This window comes from Panthera uncia, chromosome B1 (assembly GCF_023721935.1).
Source record: "Panthera uncia isolate 11264 chromosome B1, Puncia_PCG_1.0, whole genome shotgun sequence".
NCBI lineage: Eukaryota > Metazoa > Chordata > Mammalia > Carnivora > Felidae > Panthera > Panthera uncia.
This window is the reverse complement of record NC_064811.1, coordinates 200,254,960-200,271,798: the sequence shown is the minus strand read 5'-3', so window position 1 is coordinate 200,271,798 and position 16,839 is coordinate 200,254,960.

The following is a 16,839-nucleotide window of genomic DNA, read 5'->3' as shown; positions in this document are numbered from 1 at the left end:
AAAAAACGTTGAAAAAAAAATTAAAAAAAAAAAAAAAAAAAAGAAAAAGAGAACCAAAGTAAGAGGCATCACAATCCCGGACTTCAAGCTATATTACAAAGCTGTAATCATCAAGACAGTATGGTACTGGCACAAGAACAGACACTCAGATCAATGGAACAGAATAGGAACACAGAAATGGACCCACAGATGTATCACCAACTATCCTTTGACAAAGAAGGAGAGAATATCCAATGGAATAAAGACAGTCTCCTCAGCACGTGTGCTGGGAAAACTGGACAGTGATATGCAGAAGAATGAGCCTGGACCATTTTCTCACACAAAAATAAACTCAAAATGGATGAAACACCTAAATGTAAGATAGGAAGTCATCAAAATCCTCGAGGAGAAAGCAGGCAAAAACCTCTTTGATGTTGGCCTGTACAACTTCTTACTCAACATGTCTCCGGAGGCAAGGGAAACAAAAGCAAAAATGAACTATTAGGACCTCATCAAAATAAAAAGCTTCTGCACAGCAAAGGAAACAATCAGCAAAACTAAAAGACAACCAACAGAATTGGAGAAGAAATTTGCAAACGACACATCAGATAAAGGATTAGTACCCAAAATCTATAAAGAACTTATCCAACTAAACACACAAAAAACAAGTAATCCAGTGAAGAAATGGACAAAGACACGAGCAAACAGTTCTCCAAGGAAAACATCCAGATGGCCAACTGACACATCAAAAAATGCTCAACATCACTCATCATCAGAGAAATACAAATCAAAACCACAATGAGATACCCCCTCACCCCTGTGAGAATGCCTAACATTAACAACTCAGGCAACAACAAATGTTGGCGAGGAGGTGGAGAAAGAGGAACTCTTGCACTGCTGGTAGGAACACAAACTGGTGCAGCCACTCGAAAACAGTAGGTAGGTTCCTCAAAAAATTAAAAAGAGGACTACCCTACAACCCAGAAGTTGCACTACTAGGTATTTATCCAAGGGATACAGATATGCTATTTTGAAGGGACACGTGAACCCCAAAGTTTATAGCAGCACTATCAACAATAGCTCAAGTATGGAAAAATCCCAAATGTCCATCAATGGATGAATGGACAAAGAAGATGTGGTATATATACATACATACATATATATACATATATACATATATATACACGTGCATATATACATGGTATATATAAGTGTATGTATATATGTACGTGTATATATATATATATGTGTGTGTGTGTGTGTGTACATATATATGTATGTATATATGCATCCACAATGGAGTATTACTCAGCAATCCAAAAAAATAAAATCCTGCCATTTGAAATTATGTGGATTGAACTAGAGGGTATTATGCTAAGCGAAATTAGTCAGAGAAAGACGAATATCATAGGACTTCACTCATATCAGGACTTTAAGATACAAAACAGATGAACATAAGAGAAGGGAAGCAAAAATAATATGAACACAGGGAGGGGAAAAACATAAGAAACTCTTAAATGTGGAGAATAAAAAGAGGGTTACTGGAGGGATTGTGGAAGGGGTAATGTGCTAAATGGATAAGGGACATTAAGGAATCTACTCCTGAGATCATTCTTGCACATTATGCTAACTAAATTGGATGCGAATTTAAAAAATAAAAAAAGGAAAAATTAAAAAAAAAACTAACCCAGTAAATAAAAGACTTCCCAACAGAATATTTTTTGAAAACTCTGAGTCAATCATGCGTCCCCACTAACCTTGTAACTAAGTGGCTTTCTTAATTTCCCTAGTGTCTCATAAATATGGACAATGTGCTCTGACACAAATCTGCTCTTGCCCTGCCTCAGTGTTAGCAGAAGGTAAATATTCTCCTATGACTTGGCTTGTTAAAAAGAAAAGAAAAGAGGAAAGAAGATTCATTGGAGATAAATCAACTATTTCTCATGATGGAAAATCTGCATGATTACTTTGGACATAATGTATTGCATTTGTTTCTGGCTGACTTTGCCTAAACTAGTGAAACTTTTTAAATGACCAAATATTGCACGTTTCACTTAGTCACACGCATACACTCACACACACACATAGCATGAAACAAAAGTGAAGAGGATATAACATAAATGCAATAAGGACATAAAAGATTAGTTTTCCTATAAAACGTAAAATAACTGCTTTGGGAACAGTTTTCCATTTGATAACTGCACAAGCAAATTTATGTTGACTTCCAATTTATTAACCAATTTTACAAATACTATTTTTTTTTTAATTTATTTTTGGGACAGAGAGAGACATAGCATGAACGGGGGAGGGGCAGAGAGAGAGGGAGACACAGAATCGGAAACAGGCTCCAGGCTCCGAGCCATCAGCCCAGAGCCTGACGCGGGGCTCGAACTCACGGACCGTGAGATCGTGACCTGGCTGAAGTCGGACGCTTAACCGACTGCGCCACCCAGGCGCCCCTACAAATACTATTTTTAATGATAACTCTAAATACAAATGGTATTATGGTTCAGAAAGAGGGAAACTTTTTTTTCTTTTTAGTAAATTAATCATGTCAAAAACTGAAAGGATATCAGTTTTGCAAAAGACAATTCCAACAGACAACGTTGTTGGTATCTGAACCATTATGTCAGTAAAAGTACAGTCAGTGAGGCTGTATCCTTGACTCAAAATCATGTACCATTTGTGGAGGGAACCCCAGAAACTCTCCTCCAACATGATGATTGTCATCCGGGAGCTGTAATTTTTTTTTATTGACGAAATGGAATGTTCAAACTATCTTTATCATGACTCCAGTCTCTGGATTTTTAACTCCAGCTCATTTCTAAAATGGCCTTAATTTACTTGCCTCAGGTTACTTATCTTAATCCTGAATACCCAAATAAAAGAGACCTCAAATTAATTTTTTGATCATTAAAGAAAATAGGTCTACCACAATGATATATACCAAAACTTACTAGGTAAGATAGTATGCTTATCTTTTCCAAGTTACTAAAAGATTAATGATTTTATTAAGCTTAATGGTCAACCTGATATATGATGGTTTCCTAGGGAAACAAAAGTAATTTATGCTTGGAGTTTCAGGCTATTTCTTTGTTTTAATCAGCAGTCATTATAAGGATGTTACTGTCTACAGATTTATTCTACACCCATTTTCTATGTTTCAATTTATATTTAAGAGAGAGAGAGAGAGAAAGAAAGAGCATGAGCCGGGGAGGGGAAGAGAGAGGGAGACACAGAATCTGAATCAGGCTTCAGGCTCCAGGTTCCCAGCCGCCAGCACAGAGACCAACACGGAGCTCCAAGTCATGAGCAGTGAGATCATGACCTGAGCCAAAGTCAGACACTTAACCAACTGTGCCACACAGATGCCCCTATTGTGTAAAAATGCAAATTTGGAATTCACAAATTAATATCAGACTCCAAAAGTAGTGACTATTGTCTAAACCTTCAGCTCATTCACAAGGTGCATTTACTTTGAACAAAATTAATTTCGATAAGATGGCCTAGTCTTCTATTTTGTAGGAGCTACACAGACATAGAAGCAGAAAACCAGCAACTTCGTCATACACAATGTAAGAATCATCTCTATACCCCTGATATGAATTGAAAACAACCATTACATGGCCACTTGATCAACATCCATAAGCTCAGGGCAATGGTTTGGAAATGCCAAATGAAACCAGAGCTCACCACGTGTAAGGAGTCACACCATGACCTATATTATTTCCATCTACATGTCCAAATGACAACTATTAACAGCTGCTTTCCTGTCAATTTAATGATTGCACAACTTGCATGAATGCAAATATAACATACCTTTTAAAACAAAGCTCATTCTGAAATATAAAATCTATGCAGAAAAATCCTAAGTTCTATTTTAAACAATCAGCTGCACCCAAAGAGAGAACAATACTCTCTTAATTATAAATAACTGACTTTCAAAGTCCACAACGGTTTTTAACCAATAGAGCTCAGGCATGTTATCAATAACACATAGTAAACTCTTACAACAAGGGCAATGACCTTTTCCTCTATATTTTAGGATAAAATAACAGCTATTGCCTTGACATTATGAATTCATTGTATAATTCCGACCTCTTACAAAGGAAACAAACTCTCTTAGTACTCTTAGTGGCTAAATTTTACCAAGGGAAGAATACATTTAGATAATCATTAAAGATAACAGAAATTGCAGCAGTGAAAAATAAAAGGATGTGAGATTCAAATTCAAACTGTGGGTATAATTACTCAGATTCTAAACTTAACCCCATATTCTGAAATGTGACACAGCTTTACACGTACCATTGCCTACAATATATCAGGCTGAAGTATGACTTTTCCCCGTTCATCTTGGGGACAGTGTGGTAGATGAAAGAAACTGGGCTTTGGAGCCCATTAGAATGAATTATCAAAAACACAGCACTTACTAGTACTATGATCTCAGAAACATGACCTACTCTCTTTGGAGCTTCAGATTGTTGATTTTAGAAATGAGAGTAATCATAGTCACCTCACCTGGAGGTTATGATGCGCCTGCAAAGGATGTAATTCCAGTGCGAGCCAGGAACTTGGAGTATAGAGGTAGAGGGAAGATGCAAGCCTATACAAATAAATAAACAGATTTATAACTTGGGCTAAGGGCAAACTGGAATTAGCCCTGTGTGAGCAAATAATGGGGACAAGGGCATACAGGAAAAAAAAAACCATGTAGGTAGTGACTAGGTACAACAGACAGAAACCTGTTATGGAATGGATTTGCCCCCAAAATCCATACGTTGAAGTCCTAACTACCACCATAAGTGGATACCAGATCTTGAAAGATAAAGTGGAGGTCGAATGAGTTGATTTGGGGGGTGGAACCCTACTCTGATAACTGGTGTCCTATAAAAAGAGAGTGGGCACCTACACACACAGAAGGAAGACCACGTAAAGACAGTGGGAATGCGGTCTTCCACCAGTCACGGGGAGAGGAGCCCCACCCTGGCCACACCTTGATCTAAAGTGTGAGAAAATAAATAAATAAATTTCTGTTGCTTAAGCCACCCAGTCTGTGGTAATTTGTGATGGCGGACCCAGAAAATTAATACGAAATCCTAACATTTACTCAGCGAATGGTGTTTCAGCCTTTGTAGGAGTTAGGCACTGTTCTAGGGCCCTAAGGAAACAGCCCTAAACAAAGCTAGTTTGGTCTTTGGACCCCATGGAGCCAACATTCTGGCAGGGACCAAAGCAGGTGACAGACAGCAAGCAAGTAAGAAAAACAGATGATGCCAAGGGCCGGGAAGAAAAAGAATGCGGGGAAGAGATATCGGGTCTTCAGGTCGGAGAAGGAGCAGTTTTCAGCTTTAGATAGAGAGCTAGCAGAGACTCCACTGAGCAGGTGATGTCAGAGCAAAGATATGATGGAAATGAGGGAGTATGTCATGTTGGCATGTGGGAGAACATTCCGGACAGAGAGAGGAAAAGTGAGTGCAAAGACCTGAAGCAGGAATATGTGCCTGACATGCTCAGGGAGCAGTGAGGGGTCAGTGTGACTGCAGCCTAGTAAACAACGGGAGGGAAAGAGGAGATGCCTTCAGGGAGGTAGCAGAGTCTGGGGAGGATAGCACCTGTGTGGTAGACAGTTGGAGTCAGGCGTCTGGAGACATGAAGAGCTGGAAGCAGGGCATAAAGGCTTGGAGGCCCCAGCTGCAGGTATATAGGAGCCTGAGGCTGGCTGAGATCACCCCGGAGTAAGGACGGGCGGAAAGCAGATGGGGAGCAGGAAGAAGATGAGGACCAGCCAACACAGACACTGGTGAGCAGCGGCCCAGACGGTTGGAGGAGGAAGGAAGTAGTGTTCAAATAAAGGGAGTAATCAAATGTGTCTGTAAAATGGTGCCACGTAGTCCACATACTGGGGGTTGAGACTTCACTGTGAGCTTCAGCGATGTGAGTGTCGTTCATTAATGAGATGAGAATTAGGGATGAGTGGGAGAGGAAGCCCACTCAGACTCAGCTGACAGAGACAAGGGAAGGTCTGCAGGCGCTGGCACATGAAATGCTAGGCATAGGAAGACAGAACAGGTGGTGCTGGATGGGAAGTGATTGCTCCCTGTGGGCTGGGAGAAACAGCTGCAGGTGCACAGGATGTCCGGGTCCCGAGGAAACCCTCGGTGTGCAGGAGAGAGGGAAGCAGTGTGGGAGGTGTGTTAGCAAGAGATGGCTTCCTCCCTTAGGAACAGGACTCAACTGTGACAGCGGGACAACTGTGACAACGGGTCCCAGCCAGAGCCGTGGGGATAGATGTAGCAAAGTGGGCGGCTGTGAGATTGCTGGGACTGTGTGTGATTGGGAAACACAATAAAGATGCCCTATGTTCTCTCTGCCTGTAGAACGTGATCATGGCCAGTGTTTCAATACTGATGCACATGAGAAACAGAGCATCAAGCCCTCCATAGGGACTCCCAAGTTGTCTTCTTACAGGAGTCTAGGGAAGATGGCGGCGTAGGAGGACGCTGGGCTCACCGCGCATTCTGCTGATCACTTAGATTCCACCTACACCTGCCTAAATAACCCAGAAAACCGCCAGAAGACTAGCAGAACGGAGTCTCCGGAGCCCAGCGCAGATGAGAGGCCCACGGAAGAGGTTAGAAAGGGCGGCGAGGCGGTGCGCACTCCACGGACTGGCGGGAGGGAGCCGGGGTGGTGGGGCAGTCTGCCGGCCAAGCAGAGCCCCCCGAGTCTGGCTTGCAAAAGTGGAGGGGCCAGACGGAGTGTGTTCCGACAGCAAGCGGGACTTAGCATCTGGGAGGTCATAAGTTAACAGCTGTTCTCCGAAAGCGGGAAGGCTGGAGGACAACGGGAGGGAGAGTTGCTGAGTCCTGGGACCACAGAGCTCAGTTTGGCGGGGAACAAAGGCGCTCGCCAGCACCATCTCCCTCGCCCACCCCCCAGCCAAAATCCAAAATGGAACCAGTTCCTGCCAGGGAACTTGCTCACTCCGCGCAAACACCCAACACTGTGCTTCTGCAGAGCCACCCCTCCTGCAGCGTGTCTGACTCCCTCCCGCTGCCACAGGGCCCCTCCTGAAGTGGATCACCGAAGGAGAAGCGAGCTAAGCCTGCCCCTCCTGCCCCCGTGCACCTTGCCTACCCACCCCAGCTAATACGCCAGATCCCCAGCACCACAAGCCTGGCAGCGTGCAAGTAGCCCAGATGGGCCACGCCACCCCACAGTGAATCCCACCCCTAGGAGAGGGGAAGAGAAGGCACACACCAGTCTGACTGTGGCCCCAGCGGTGGGCTGGGAGCAGACATCAGGTCTGACTGTGGCCCCGCCCACCAACTCCAGTTATACACCACAACACAGGGGAAGTGCCCTGCAGGTCCTCACCACTCCAGGGACTATCCAAAATGACCAAACGGAAGAATTCCCCTCAGAAGAATCTCCAGGAAATAACAACAGCTAATGAACTGATCAAAAAGGATTTAAATAATATAACAGAAAGTGAATTTAGAATAATAGCCATAAAATTAATCGCTGGGCTTGAAAACAGTATAGAGGACAGCAGAGAATCTATTGCTACAGAGATCAAGGGACCAAGGAATAGTCAGGAGGAGCTGAAAAACACTATAAACGATATGCAGAATAAAATGGAAATGACCATGGCTCGGATTGAAGAGGCAGAGAATAGGTGAACTAGAAGATAAAATTATGGAAAAAGAGGAAGCTGAGAAAAAGAGAGATAAAAAAATCCAGGAGTATGAGGGGAAAATTAGAGAACTAAGTGATACACTAAAAAGAAATAATATACGCATAATTGGTATCCCAGAGGAGGAAGAGAGAGGGAAAGGTGCTGAAGGGGTACTTGAACAAATTATAGCTGAGAACTTCCCTGAACTGGGGAAGGAAAAAGGCATTGAAATCCAAGAGGCACAGAGAACTCCCTTCAGACGTAACTTGAATCGATCTTCTGCACGACATATCATAGTGAAACTGGCAAAATACAAGGATAAAGAGAAAATTCTGAAAGCAGCAAGGGATAAACATGCCCTAACATATAAAGGGAGACCTATAAGACTCGTGACTGATCTCTGTTCTGAAACTTGGCAGGCCAGAACGGATTGGCAGGAGATCTTCAATGTGATGAACAGAAAAAAATATGCAGCCGAGAATCCTTTATCCAGCAAGTCTGTCATTCAGAATAGAAGGAGAGGTAAAGGTCTTCCCAAACAAACAAAAACTGAAGGAATTCATCACCACTAAACCAGCCCTAAAAGAGATCCTAAGGGGGATCCTGTGAGACAAAGTACCAGAGACATCGCTACAAGCATGAAACCTACAGACATCACAATGACTCTAAACCTGTATCTTTCTATAATAACACTGAACGTAAATGGACTAAATGCACCAACCAAAAGACATAGGGTATCAGAATGGATAAAAAAAACAAGACCCATCTATTTGCTGTCTACAAGAGACTCATTTTAGACCTGAGGACACCTTTAGATTGAGAGTGAGGGGATGGAGAACTATTTATCATGCTACTGGAAGCCAAAAGAAAGCTGGAGTAGCCATACTTATATCAGACAAACTAGACTTTAAATTAAAGGCTGTACCAAGTTGTCTTCTTACAGCATACATTCCCACCTCCTTCTTGCACCCATCACCTCTGTGATGCCAGGCAATCCCTGATCTGCTCTCCATTTTTATGATTTTGTCACATCAAGAATATTATACAAATGGAATAAAAAAGCATGTGACCTTTTTAGGATTCGCTTTTCCCCTCTGGGCATAATTCTCTGGAGACTCAGTCCTGCTGCAGTGTTTGTCAGCAGTGTGTGCCCTGGCACTGATCACCTGTGAGCACCCCACCACATGGGGATAGCAGGGTTTGGCTGTCTCCCTATGGAAGGACATGTTGTACTAGGCTGGGCAATGGCCCTCAAAGAAAGCAAATCCTAATAGCTGGAATCTAACTCCCATCGATGGGACCTAGTTAAGGATCTTGAGTCCTGGGTTGTCTGAGTGAGCCCTAGATGGCATCATGAGCATCCTTAGAGAGGCAAAGGGAGACTTGACAATAGAGGAGGCACTGTGTCCATGGAGACAGACTGGGGTGATGTGGTCCCAAGCCAAGGGAGGTTGGTGGCCACCAAGAGCTACCAGATTGAAGGGATACACTGTCCCCTGGAGCCCTGGGGTCTCCAGAGGGAGTACAGCCCTGCTGACACCTTAGTCTCAGTGAAGGAATTTTGGGTTCCTGGCCTCCAGAGCTGTGAGAGAACATGATTTTGGTCTCATAAGCCACCATGTTTGTGGTAACAGAGCAGGTGTGCACACAATAGGTCCCCATTCCCATCTCCCTCGGACTTTGGAGTCTTCTTTCCCTGAGAAAGTCAGGGAAGCTCTGGCATTTCAACCTAGTTGACTGCAGGCAGCTATTGAGTCATTATTATGACCATTCCCAGTTCTCCAGGCAACACATTAAATTACATTTCCTGCAGGAAGAACCGTGTATCCATGTCTGGCCTATCGTATGTCACCCTCTTTTGTGTAATACTCTTTGAACCCACTCCCATACTCGTCCCCCCATCTCCCACCAGTGCAAAGTAGTAATACCCTGAAATTTCCCTGCATTGGCACCTGACCATGCATGGACCTGATCCCACACCTCCGTTTGGAGTACATTTGGAATCCCGCTATTTCCAGGAAGTAAACACGAATGGTAGACATGGAGCCTGAAGATCACTGCTCTCGGTGATGACAGTATTGTCTTAGGTGAAGCCATTGAAACCTTTTCTCTAGGGGTCCTGGGGGTGGTGTAAGACTATTGTCCTCAGACAGGGGGAGCTGCTTCTCCTGGCAACAAACGCAAGATACTCACCTCATGAGGCCATACGTTTTCTGATGTTTTTCCCTGGCTTTCGACTTATCTTATTTCCTGCATATACCCCAGACACCCAAAACTGACCCCGGGCAGGCTCTGTAACTGCCCCCCATGGCCACAGTGACAACTCCACCCACGATCCTCCAGCGTGCTGTCCTCCATCACCCCACACCAGCATTAGTGGTAATGTGAGCAAATGTGAAATCACCTCTTACCACCAATGACCAGTATCCACTCCTGCCATCAACGAAGCTACTTGTATGTCTTCTACTGGAAAAGCAGTCCAGTCCCAGAGTCCCTGTTCCAGGCGGTTTTCTGCAGCCACTCATGGTACAAATTACCATTGGTTCAGGACTGCGACAGGAGGCAGATAGCACACCCAAAAGCAGTGCGTGAAGAGCACTGCAAGGGTAAGGGAACTTCCAGGAGATGGTGGAGAGGGCAAAGCAGCCGTGCTAAGCAAAGGTAAGATGTTTCCACTGAGAAGAAAGTGCAAAGGAAAGTGGTTCCTGATCCTGTAACATTTATCTGGAGACAAGGGTCTTGTGGAGAGATGTAATGCAGAGGAACACAACTACAGAAGCTCCCCGTTTTCCATGGGGATATGTCTGGAGACCCCAGGTGGGTCCCTGAAACCACAGACAGTACAAATATTATAGTGGCCATGAAGGGGTGCTGGCGGCACACGCCTACAGGGCCCGTGAAAGGTTGCAGGTGGCTCATGCCTACATAGCCCATGAAGGGGCACAGGTGGCTCGCCCCTACATGGCCCAGGAAGGGGCACAGGCGTGACATATCTACATGGCCATTGAAGGGGCACAGAAAGGCTGCAAGCATCAGACCCCTGGTGTCAAGTGGAGTGGGGTGCATGTTTGAATGCCCTCCATTGCCAATGGGGATTCTGTGCATGCGTGAACACCCTTCCCCGCCAAGGTGAGTGGGGCCAAGCGTGAACTCTCCCTCGCTGAGGGAAGGTTGTGCACCTGTACAAATGGTCTACCTCACAGAGCAGGGGTTGTAGGCATGCCTGACCACACTTCCGCCAGGAGGGGAGGCTTTGCACATGCGTGAACACCATCCTGGCGAGGGGAGCGGGGAGTATATGTCAATGCCCTCCCTCGCCACACAGTTGTGGGGCGCATGTGTGAAAGCACACGCCTCACAGAGCGGGGCTTGTTCGCATGTGTGAACACCCTGTTTTGACACAGGGGCAGGGTGCATATGAGAACCATCTCCCTTGCAGAGAGGGCTGGGTGCATGCGCAAACACCATCGCACAATGAGAGGGTTTGTGCACACGTATGAACACCCTTCTGTCCCTAGGGACTGCAGTGCCCATGTGTGAATAGCCTCCCGCGATATGGGGGAGGGCGCATAGGTCAACGCCCTCCTGTACCAAAGTGGGGTCCAGTGCATGGGTGAATACGCTCCCATGCCAAAGGGGGACATGCTAATGCTTGGAAATCCTTGCCCAGGGGGAGAGAAAGCTTGATCAAACCCTAACCCTACCCCTGATGGTAATGGTAACCCTAAACATTACCTTAAGAGACTCCTGTTTCTTCAGCTATGAAAGTGAAAAGAACCATTCATGAAACATCACATTTAATAGTGACATCACTACTTCCTCCCTGAGGGCTGGCACTGTGCATGGGTGACTGACTCACATGCTGACAGGGGGCCAGGTGGAAGCCTGAACCACCTCCTGTGCTAAGCGGGGCAGGGCGCATGTGCAAAGGACCTCCCTTACGGAGGTGGGCGTTCTGCACATGCGTGAACCTCCTGCCACACCCAGGGGAGGGGGGCGCATGTGCAAATGCCTTCCCTCATTGAGGGGGCTGTGCGCATGTGTGTACAGCCTCCTGCAGTTGGGGGCAGGAAGCATGCATGAATGCGCTCCCTCGCCGAGGGGGTTTGTGCGCATGTAGAAAGGCGCTGCCTCTGGAGCGGGAGTTGTGTGGTGGGGGTGAAGAAGAAATGCTGCGCATCCCCGATGCTGGCTGGGGAAATGTCGTATATGCCGTCAGCTATGCCAAAGATAACAAAAGAACAATGGATGAGACAGACGCCTGCTTCTTGAGGAATGAAAGTGAAAAGAGGCATCCAGGAAATATCTGATTGAAAATGCTTTTAGGTACATTAATTTTTGAAAGAGACAACACAAGTGGGGCATGGGCAGAGAGAGAGACAGACAGACAGTATCTGAAGCAGGCTCCAGATTCAGAGCCATCAGTACAGAGGCCACCCAGGGCTCAAAACCAGCGACCTAAAGACCACGACCCGAGATGAAATGGGACGCTTAACTCAATGAGCCACCCAGGTGTCAAAGAAAACATCTGATTTAAAAGGAATATCACTGCTACGTTGCAGATAAAGTGGAGCAGATGGGGCCCATTAATGAAGCCCTTGCACACTAAGGGGGGATTGCGATCATGACCTAACCCTTACACGGACACCTATAATTAATTCTAACCATAACCCTTACCTTAATAGATGCCTGCTTCTTCAGCTGTGAAAGTGAAAAGAACCATTCGAGAAACATCAGTTTTAATACTGGCATCACTAATCCCAATCTAAGGATTGGCGAGGACATGGGTGATGCCATCACATGCAGAAGGCTTGGAGGGTCACATGTGTGAACCCACCCCACGCACCAAAAAGGGATGGGGCAGTACATGAAATCCTACCATACCAAGAGAGGGCAGGGTGACGGTGTGAAACACTCCAGAACAAAGCTGGGATTGGGAGAGGTGAGAACGACCTCTGGTGCAGAGAGACTGGGACAATAGCAAGAACGCACTCCCTCACAGATAGAAAGCAGTGTCCACGCATGAACACCGTCCCACTCCAAGTGGGGGTGCAAGCATGACCTACTCCTTGCCCTATCCCTAACCCTATCACTAACCAAAATCACAACACCTAAACCTAACACCTAATCCTAACCATAAATAGGATATTTATGGGATAACCCCTAACACCAACCCTAACCATAACCCTAACCCCTAACACTAAACCCAATCCCAAACCCTAACCCAATGCCCACAACACACAGGAATGGTGTCACTTCGGCACTGGTGAAGTCCCAGGACAGAGCATTAACCCTAGTTAATGCTCTCTCTGGATAGGGACCCAATTCCTATCTCTGAGAACACCACAAAGGGCCCAAAGCGGTCCAGGATTACTTGGCACGGAGCGGGGAACATCATCATGACGTTTCCAAGGTCTGCATGGAGCTTCACAAGGTGGTTGATGAGTCCCAACTGAAGATGGCACACACATGTGGCTGGCCCTGGCATGAAAAGGCTAAGCCTGAACAGCCCGCTCCGATGAGGCCTACACTCAATCCTCTGGGGAGACCACTACTGTGCTGAAGTTTCAGCACTTGGAGCTTCCTGGGACCTAACCCTAACCTTAACTGTGACACTCAACATACCGCTCAACCTAAACCTCACTCCAACTCTAAACCTAACCCTACACTTGACCCGCACTCGCTCACGGACCCTCATTCAGACCTCCAGGGTGATCACAGCACTGGTGTTGCTTCAGCCCTGGCAACGTCCTTGGACCAAACCATAACCTTGGCTAAAGCTCTCTCCCAATGGGGACCCAATTCCTAAGTCTGAGGACACGATGGACATGGGGCCCAGAAGCAGAGGAGGATTACTCGCCATGGAACCTGGAACATCACCATGTCATTTCCAAAGACCAGAAGGAGATTCACAGGGGACTTCTTGAGGACTAACCGAGGAGTGGCCCTGGCACCCAAAATTCAGCCTGACTGGGACTCTCCCTAGACACCTCAACTCAGCCCTGCAGGGAGACCACTGCCCTAGTGGGGGTATAGCGCCAGGAGCCTCCTGTGACCAAACCCTAATCTTAACAGTGACCCAGAGTATACACATGAACCTACACCTCGCCTCATCTTTAACCCTCACCCTACACCTGACTCACACCGCGCATGGGCCCTCACTTCATCGATCCAGGGAGATCACAGGACTGGTGTCACTTCAGCCCTTGAGATTTCCCTGGCCCAAACCCTAACTGTAGCTAAGGCTCTCCCTCACGAGACCCAATTCCAATGTCTGACAACAGCACGCACAAGGGTTCGAGAATAGGTGCAGAAATATTCAGCATGGAACATGGAACATGGAACATCACCATATCATTTCCAAATCATGGCTCCCGATGCACAAGAGGATTCCTGCAGCCTACCGAAGAGTGCCAGCCATAGATGTCTGGCCTTGGAATGCAAAGACTAATCCTGACCAGGAACCTCCCTTTTGCACTCCAGTCAGCCATTGGGAGGGAGACAACTGCACTGCTGTAGGTTCAGTGCCTGGAACGTCCTGGGACCTAATCCTAACCCTAACCAGAACCCTAACCCTAACACTAAACCTAAACCTAACCCTATCACTCACACTAACTCTACACCAGACCCACACCCGTGCATGTGCCCACATTTGAGCCCTCCATGGAATTCATGAGAATGGTGTCACTACGGCCCCATCACATCCTTGGACCGAACCCTCCCCTAGCTAAGCCTCTCTCCCCATGGGGGCCTAATTCCAAAGTCTGACAACATCACTCACATGGGGTCAAGAAGCGGTACAGGAACACTCGGGATAGACGTGGAACATCACCATGTCATTTCCAAGGCCTGGCTGCAGCTGCACGGGATATTCCTGAGGCCTATCTGACGAGTGAACCATGCATTTGTCTGCCTTGGAACACAAAGACTAATCCTGACCGGCACCCTCCCTTGTCCACTCCACTCAGCCTTTCGGGGAGACATTTGCACTTCTGTGGGTTCAGAGCCTGGAGCCTCCTGGGACCTAACCCTAACCCTAAAGGTACACCTAACCATATGTAAATCAACCAAATGTAACCAAATGTAAATCAACCAAACGCTACCCCTATCTCTAAATGTAACCCTACACTTCATCCACACCCTCTCATAGACCCTCACTACAGCCCTCGAGGAAGATCACAAGACTGGAGTTGTTTCAGCCCTGGTGACATCCCTGGACCAAACCCTAACCCTAGCTAAGGCTCTCTCCCCATGGGGACCGATACCAAAGTCTGACAACACCACGCACATGGGGTCCAGAAGTGGTACAGTGTCACTCGGCATGGAACCTGGAAGCTCATCATGTCGTTTCCCAGGCCCGGCTGCAACTGCCCGAGAGGATTCCAGAGGCCTCTTCGACTAGGGGCCGATCGACGTGTGTGGCCTTGGCAGCCAAAGACAGATCCTGACCGGCACCCTCCCTTGTGCCCTCAACTCAGCCATTCGGGGAGACCACTGCCCTGCTGTGGGTTCGGCGCCTGGAGCCTCCTGGGACCTAACCCTAACCCTAACCCTAACCTAACCCTAACCCTAACCCTAACCCTTGTGGCATGGGTCCTCACTTCAGCCCTCGAGGGAGATCACGAGACTGGAGTCGTTTTGGCCCTGGCGACGTCCCTGGACCGAACCCTAACCTAGCTAAGGCTGTCTCCCCAAGGGGACCTAATTCCAACGTCTGACAACACCACGCGCCTGGGGTCGAGAAGCGGTGCAGGCTCACTAAGCATAGAACCTGGAAACTCACCATGTCATTTCCCAGGCCCGGCTGCATCAGCCCAAGAGGATTCCTAAGGCCTACCCGACCAGTGGCCTATAGAGTTGTGTGGCCTTGGAACCCAAAGACTAATCCTGACCGGCACCCTCCCTTGTGCACTCCACTCAGCCCTTTGGGGAGACAACTGCACACCTGTGGGTTCAGCGCTGGAACCTCCTGGGACCTAACACTAACTATAAACCTAACCATAACCCTCAACCAAAACTAACCCTATCTCTAACCCTAACCGTACACTTGAGCCGCACCCTTGCCTGGGCCCTCACTTCAGCCCTTGAGGGAGATAAGGAGACTGGAGTCACTTTGGCCTTGGCGACGTCCCTGGACCGAACACTAACCCGAGCTAAGGCTCTCTTCCCATAGGAACCCAATTTCAAAATTGGCCAACAAAACACACATGAGGTCCAGAAGCGGTGCAGAATCACTCAGCATAGAGCCTGGAAAATAACCATGTCAGTTCCAAAGTCCACTGCAGCTGCACAAGAGGATTCCTGAGGCCTACCCTACTAGTGGCCCATACTCTTGTCTTGCTTTGGAAGAGAAAGAACAATCCTGACCGGCAACCCCCATGAGCACTCCACACCCATTGGGGAGACAACTGCACTGCTGTGAGTTCAGCGCCTGGAGCCCCCTTGAATCTAACCCTAACACTAAACATAACCTTCAACCAAACCCTAACCCGATCTCTAACCCTAACCCTACACATGACCCACAGCCTCTCATGCGCCCTGAATTCAGCCCTTAAAGGAGATCACGAGACTGAGGTCGCTTCACCCCTGGCGACGCACGGGAATCTAACCCTAAACCAAGCTAACACTCTCTCCCAATGGAGACCCATTTCCAAAGTCTGACAACACCACACACATGGGGTCGACTAGCTGAGCAGGATCACTTGGCGTGGAATGTTGGACATCACCATGTCATTTGGAAAGCCCACTGCAGCTCCAGGAAAGGATTCCTGAGGTCAACCCAAAGAGTTGCCCATACAGTTTTCAGGCCTTGTAACCCAAACACTAATCCTGACAAGCACACTTCATTGTACACTCCAGTCAGCCCTTCACGGAGACAACTGCACTACTGTGGCTTCAGTGCCTCGAACTTCCTGCGACCTACCTAACCAAAACCCTAACCCTAACCCTACCCCTAAACAGAACCCTCAACCTAAACCTAACCGTATCTTGAAACCTAACCCTACACTTGACCCGCACCATCGCATGGGCCCTCACTTCAGCCATCGAGGGAGATCACAAGACTGGAGTCGCTTCAGCCCTGATGGTGACATCCCTGGACCGAACCCTAACCCTAGCAAAGGCTCTCTCCCTATGGGGAACCAATACAAAAGTCTGACAACACCACGCGCCTGGGGTCCAGA